Below are 6206 nucleotides of genomic sequence, written 5' to 3' on the forward strand. Positions count from 1 at the left end.
AGTGAGTTGTCATAATCTTTATATTAATCCTTTTCCAGCCACAGTAACTTGAAGTGTTTCTGAATTTTAAAAATTTCATGTGGTAGTACACCGTCGTCTTCTACCTTGTTGTTGTTGTTGTTGTTGATCAAGTTGGCGGTATGCCAGCAAAGGCTCTTGTTCATAGAGCAGCCAGTAAACTTCTCTGCTGCCTGCTTTCTTCACCTTCAGAATCCCTCTGAACCTTTTTTTTTTTTTTTTTTTTTTTTTTTTTTTAGTTTTCTTTCACTTCCCTCAGAAGGTACTTTAGCTATAAGCCTGGAAGAAAAAACTTCATTAGATTGAGCATACCTTGAAATAATAAATAGTCTAAGCATATAGTTCAAACCTTCCCCTAATGAGTGGATGAAGATATAATTACCTACGTACCCCATGGCACTAAAAAGAGTGTAGTATTAAATGTATAAAAGTGACACTGAATAAAAAAAATGGGGGAGAAAATCATTGTATGAAATATATATCGTAAAATGAAAACACGTTAGTTCAGGTAACTGATAGCGAATATATACGTTATATCCTTAAAAAGGTCAGCCTGGAATGTCATTTGAAAAGGGTTCAGTCCAATGCTACAGATTCAGTCAATTCTAATTCCTTATACGACACGTCCTTCTGCGCAAATGGTTTTATTTTATTGCATCGTTGCCAAACTCGCCAGATGACGTCACACTTACCAGAGGGCTAAATTAAGTACTTTTTTTTATATACATTTTTAGGCAAAATGCCAAGCACTGGGGCAACTAAGGCTATTCAGCGCTGAAACGGAAATCAACAGTAAACGGTTTGAAAGATGTAACAGGAGGAAAGCCTCGCAGTTGCACTATGAATCAATTGTTAGGAAGGGGTGGCGAGTAAGATGGAAGAAAAGATAAGATAATATGAAAGGAGGTGCAGTAAAAGGAATGAAAGTAGCTGCAGCTAGGAGCCGAAAGGACGCAGCAAATAATGACTACATTGCACCGCAGAAGGTGCACTGATGGCGCTACCCCCCTACGGGGGTTAAATTAACTATGATTCTTAATGCCATGCACTGTTTACGCAAAAACTTGTTACCTCGAATGTCAGTTGGTTACAGAAAGCTTAAAAAGATTGTTGTGAATTGTACATAAGAGCAAGTGGGATCTTTCGTTCAAGTCCTTTCCCTGCCTCCCCCTTAAAAATGATTCCATTCTTTTTCTCAGATTTAATCATTAAACCAGTTAAGTCAAAAGAGTTATTAATACCACCTTAGACTAGTTAAATATTGGACCTTACATTTTTTATTCTGGGCATCTGAAAAAAACCAACATTTGCCTGAAATACTGAAAGTCAAAGGAGTAACTAATTCCGTGAATGCTTTGGAGGATGCAATATTTATATCAGTGTGCACTATCATGCGATCTCTAATCTTTATAATGAGAACATTACCCTCTATTTCACTGAAAACTAGGTCAGTGGGAAAAAAATGAACTACAACCGTTTGTATTGTCGCCATTTTCTGATACATTGTACATAGGTCGCGTGTTTCAGCATTGATTTGGAGAGAGAGAGAGAGAGAGAGAGAGAGAGAGAGAGAGAGAGAGAGAGAGAGAGAGGAAAAAAGCGCAAAGCAATTCCTTACCATTCACGAGTGATGGCCAAAGGATGTTATTTTCTTAGGAAAAAACTTGACTGCAAGCTGCTTTGTCGTGGATCTGACGTGATCAATCAGTTGAAAAACCCAGACACCTATGAACGAAAAATTCTGCATTAGCAAGAATTCAGTTAAATTTAACCTTAACCCCAACAGAAGGATGAGACCTAGTGTAGCAGTGTGTAGAGGCTAAAAACCTCGACACATGAAGCAGCAGAAGTTTATGCAGTGAATGGACAGACTTAGACACAAACTACTCCTGTCACTTCTGGAATACTTAAGAACACCACTATACCTGAAACTGTAATCTACTAGTTATAGTTGACCTGACCCCCTTTACAACTTGGCTCTGTTTTACACCTGAGAAGAGACTGTTATCTATCTATTCGTGTAGCCTTTGGTGGAACAGTCAAGTAGGCTAGATGTACCGCGCATTTTGTGTGATGAACACAGAATCAAGTCAAAAGAGAACTACATATAGAAGGGGGTATCATTTAGACGAAAATCCAGTGTAAAAGGAAGAATTTTATACATAGAAGGGGGGTGATATTTACATGAAAATCAGGTAAAAAGGGAAGAACTATATACAGAAAAGGGTGTCATTACACAAAAATAAAGTAAAAAAGGAAGAAATGTATACGAAAAGGGTGTCATTTACACTAAAATCAGGTAAAAAAGGAAGAACTGTATACAGAAAGGGTTATCATTTACACGTAAATCAGGTAAAAAAAAGCGAGAACTATATACAGTAAGGGGTGTCATTAACACGAAAATCAGGTAAAAAAAAAGTTAGAACTAAATACAGAATGGGGTGTCATTTGCTCGAAAACATCACTGAACTTCGCTAACAGCTATGTAATAAGGGGGTCTAGATTGTAGGTTGCAGCAGCAGCAGTATTAAAGGTGAATTCATATGATATATAACCTTGTAGCCAATATGATACATACCGAGGAAGCACAGAAATATTGTGATGTATTAACAACGAGATGTTGATTCTTTCAGTAAATATGGTCTCTACCTCTGGTTTATCAAGCAACGAATGTCAGAGCTGACGCTTTTATGAGGAACGCCAGTTAATTAGCTCAAGAAACCGCTCGGATTTTGTTATGTACACATGACATAGAACGGCTATTTTTACCGACAGGCTTTGTAAGCAAATCAGAGGCATACATAGGATGAATATCCTTATGAAATATATTCAAAACCACAAAACTAATATTCAGTATGAAACCTGGATCAGATTTCTAAATGGGATGGAGTTTATAAGAATGTTTACAGCGGGGGTCTGTCCCTTTTTTGTTTATGTTTGTTCATGCGTGCGTGACGGACACTACGCTTCCGTCCGCACGTCGCCTTATGCACAGCCTTGTTACTAACGATTTCCATCTACGGGCTGCTCTGTGAGCAAGAGCCCGTGCTGGCATAAAGCCAGCTTAATCTTAAACAACAACAACATAACGATCGTTTATACGGGCTTCTCTACGAGCAAGAGCCCGTGCGGGCACAAGGCCAGCTTAATCCCAAACAACATAACGATCGCTACGGGCTGCTCTAGGAGCAAGAGCTTGTGCTGGCACAAGGCCAGCTAAATCTCAAACAACATAACGATCGGTGTTTTTTTTTCTATCCTCGAATAATGAAATGTGGTCCTTGAACTCTATAGAGTTATGCACTTTTTTTTCCGTTTTTCTACGACGATAACTTTTTCGATTTCCTTACTGGCTATCTCTGACTCGCTAGGACTCGATACTATCGATCTTTTTCATCTACTGATGGGTACCTTAGGGTTTAAAGAGGTTTGTAACCTTGCCTGCTCACTTTTCCTTTCATTTGCAAATCATACCATTTCACCTGCATATCCCATTGAGATCATAAATAAAGGCTCACCTCATATCCTTAAACTCACCTTTCCTCCTGCAAAATATTCATATGACCTACGGGCTGCTCTTGAGCAAGAGCCCGTGCTGGCATAAAGCCAGCTTAATCTTAAACAACAACCACCACATCATTTCCCGAATAAATCTCTACGGGCTGCGCTTGGAGCATGAGCCCGTGCTGGCATAAGGCCAGCTAATCTCAAACAACCGAATAGAATTAGTTCGCTCGCTCACCTCGTCTTACTCGGTACTCAGAGTTGCATTAGGGTCTAGAGCTCGGGTTGAATAGAACTCTACTTAGAAATGTTTATATATTTTCATGCTCAAGTTGTTCCTGGTTGTTCCTCCTCCTCCGTTGTCTTGATTCAAGCTGATGTTTCAGATTTAATTCAGAATCAGTACATCCATCAAGGCGATCTGATACAGCCCCGTTCATTTCCACAAAAGCAATTGAAACACTAAAACTTATCTTTTCAAACATTTACTAGTATCTTTAACAAAACTGCCTCGCTTACGTTAGATTTATAGGCACGTATCTGACATTTACGAAAATTTTGACTTCGTGATTTTTAATTTAATGCACAAAACAAAACCAAGTACTACTAAATAGCACGCTTAGAAAGACTGACTGACTGACGACAAAATTTGTTCCAAAGACGAATGAATGTTGTACTTACACTGATTACCACAAAATAATTATTTTAGAATACAAACAACGTAGTAGCAGACTTCGCTTCCCTGAGTATAGCATTGCGTTCCCTGCTAAGCGATTGGGTTTACTTATCTATCAAGTGCTGTATCTGACCTTAAAAAGATTTGATAATTAGGAGAAGTGTTTTGTTACAAGCGGTGACCTCGATTGTTTAAAACAGTTACGTTTTTTCTGCTATTTTTTCCCGGAAACTCAATGACTTGACAGAGCTATCATCGAAATCGCGGAGCTATATCGAATTGCCTTCATGGATGTATTGAAACAAGTTGAATCGAAGTGGCCTTAGCCCTTGAAGAGAAATGTCTGTAAAAAAAATTATCTACATCAATTCCTCATAATGGAAAAGGGTTAGTTATAAAAAATAGAGATTATTAAGTCTCCAGTTGCAGAAGTTTTCGACTATGGCATTCTATAAGTTATGTACTTATGGCTCAATGATAAAAATCACTAGTCGTCGTTTGCGAAGTTGCACAATCACTTCAGCAATAGTTACAAAAAGTTTCGAAACAAATTTCTTGTCCATTGTACGTAACAACAGCATGGACCTCTCCATTCCCCTTACCCCTCCCCCTCCCCCAGGAAAAAAAAATATTCTATTGCATTCTCTCTCTCTCAAGTTTAGTCATTAGCCCCATAAGTCAAAAAGAGCAGCACCACTGAAATATTGGCACCGTATATTATATTTCCTATTCAGGGAACCTGCGAGAACCAACATTTGGCCGAAATATTGAAAATTAAAAGGACAAAATATTTTCATGAAAACTTGAAATAATTCATGCAACATATGTGTGCATTATCATGCAATCTCTACGGTCTGTGATAGACGTATTACTATCCATTTTACTATAAAAACTAGGTCACTGAAAAAAATCAACTTTACCGTTTATTTTTATCTCCATTTTCTGATGCACTCCACTTAAGCCACATCACATGCTTCTTAACCATTAATTGGATTGAAAACAGGGAAAAGGTGTTACATTTCTTAGAATAACTGACCAAAGGATGACATATCCTTAGCAGCAAAATCTTAGACTTCAGACATGATAACTATTCATACCGCCCAGTAACCAAGAAGCCACGGTTTAATGTTTAGTACAGTGTTAATTGAATTTAACCCTAACTCTGACAAACGGATCAGACCTACTATGAGACTCAGGGCCTCTGTAACACGGTTTTTTCGCAATAGCTTTTTATCTATGCATTTCATAAATATAACGCTTATTCAGAATACATATTATATCTACACGTAAATTTTGACAGTATTCTACATTACGTAGGTTGAATAAATTTAGTACTTATAATGTAAAAGTGACTTTTTTTGAAGACGGGCCAACTTACTCAGAGAAAAGGTTTCGAACGCACTCGTTACGTAACTTCTGACAGCATTTCTTCCCTCTTTCTCGATGGAAGATTGGCTATACGTAACGAAGGCTATTCCTCTGGCAATAATGACATACAATTTTAAATACAAGCAAAGCAGTACACCTTTATGAACTCTGAAGCCTCTCCACTGATAATTGTCATAATGAACAAACCAACAAAATATGTTAATAAATACAAAAACACTTCGATTATTAGTCTAACTCCCAAAATAAGTGTCCTAAGAAATTACAGTCTACTTAATAGGTCACAATCAGATTGACAAGATGTAGGGAATAGATGGTAATTTTAAAAAAAACATAGTAGACAAGCTTGATTTGATAACTGCTATATCCAATGTCACGCAATTTTTATTTATTGGCGATCTACCTATTTACTGAAAAAAAAAAAATAGCCGGTACTGTATTTTGGCTTTAAACCTTCACCAATAATTATCGTCAGAATGATGACTTCACGAGGCTCCACCCACTTTGGCCTCGTTATAATTCAGGATAACACTGAAGGCTATCATGGGCATTGTTGGTTTAGAAAATTTAACTTCTGGCTATAAAAACTCATTTCTCGAGCAGTTATAAGAAATGCTAAATG

The 6206-nt window shown here is 37.5% G+C and overlaps 1 long non-coding RNA gene across 1 annotated transcript; it reads right to left on the reverse strand.

Moving 5' to 3' along the window:
• Positions 1-237: 237 nt before the first annotated feature.
• Positions 238-4536, reverse strand: LOC135198348 (uncharacterized). The gene is made up of 3 exons (XR_010310759.1): positions 3761-4536; positions 1637-1743; positions 238-297 (listed from the first exon to the last, which is right to left on the reverse strand). It is a non-coding gene; the product is annotated as an uncharacterized LOC135198348 (long non-coding RNA).
• Positions 4537-6206: the final 1670 nt, after the last annotated feature.

The sequence above is a fragment of the Macrobrachium nipponense genome, chromosome 22, assembly GCF_015104395.2.
Source record: "Macrobrachium nipponense isolate FS-2020 chromosome 22, ASM1510439v2, whole genome shotgun sequence".
Classification (NCBI taxonomy): domain Eukaryota; kingdom Metazoa; phylum Arthropoda; class Malacostraca; order Decapoda; family Palaemonidae; genus Macrobrachium; species Macrobrachium nipponense.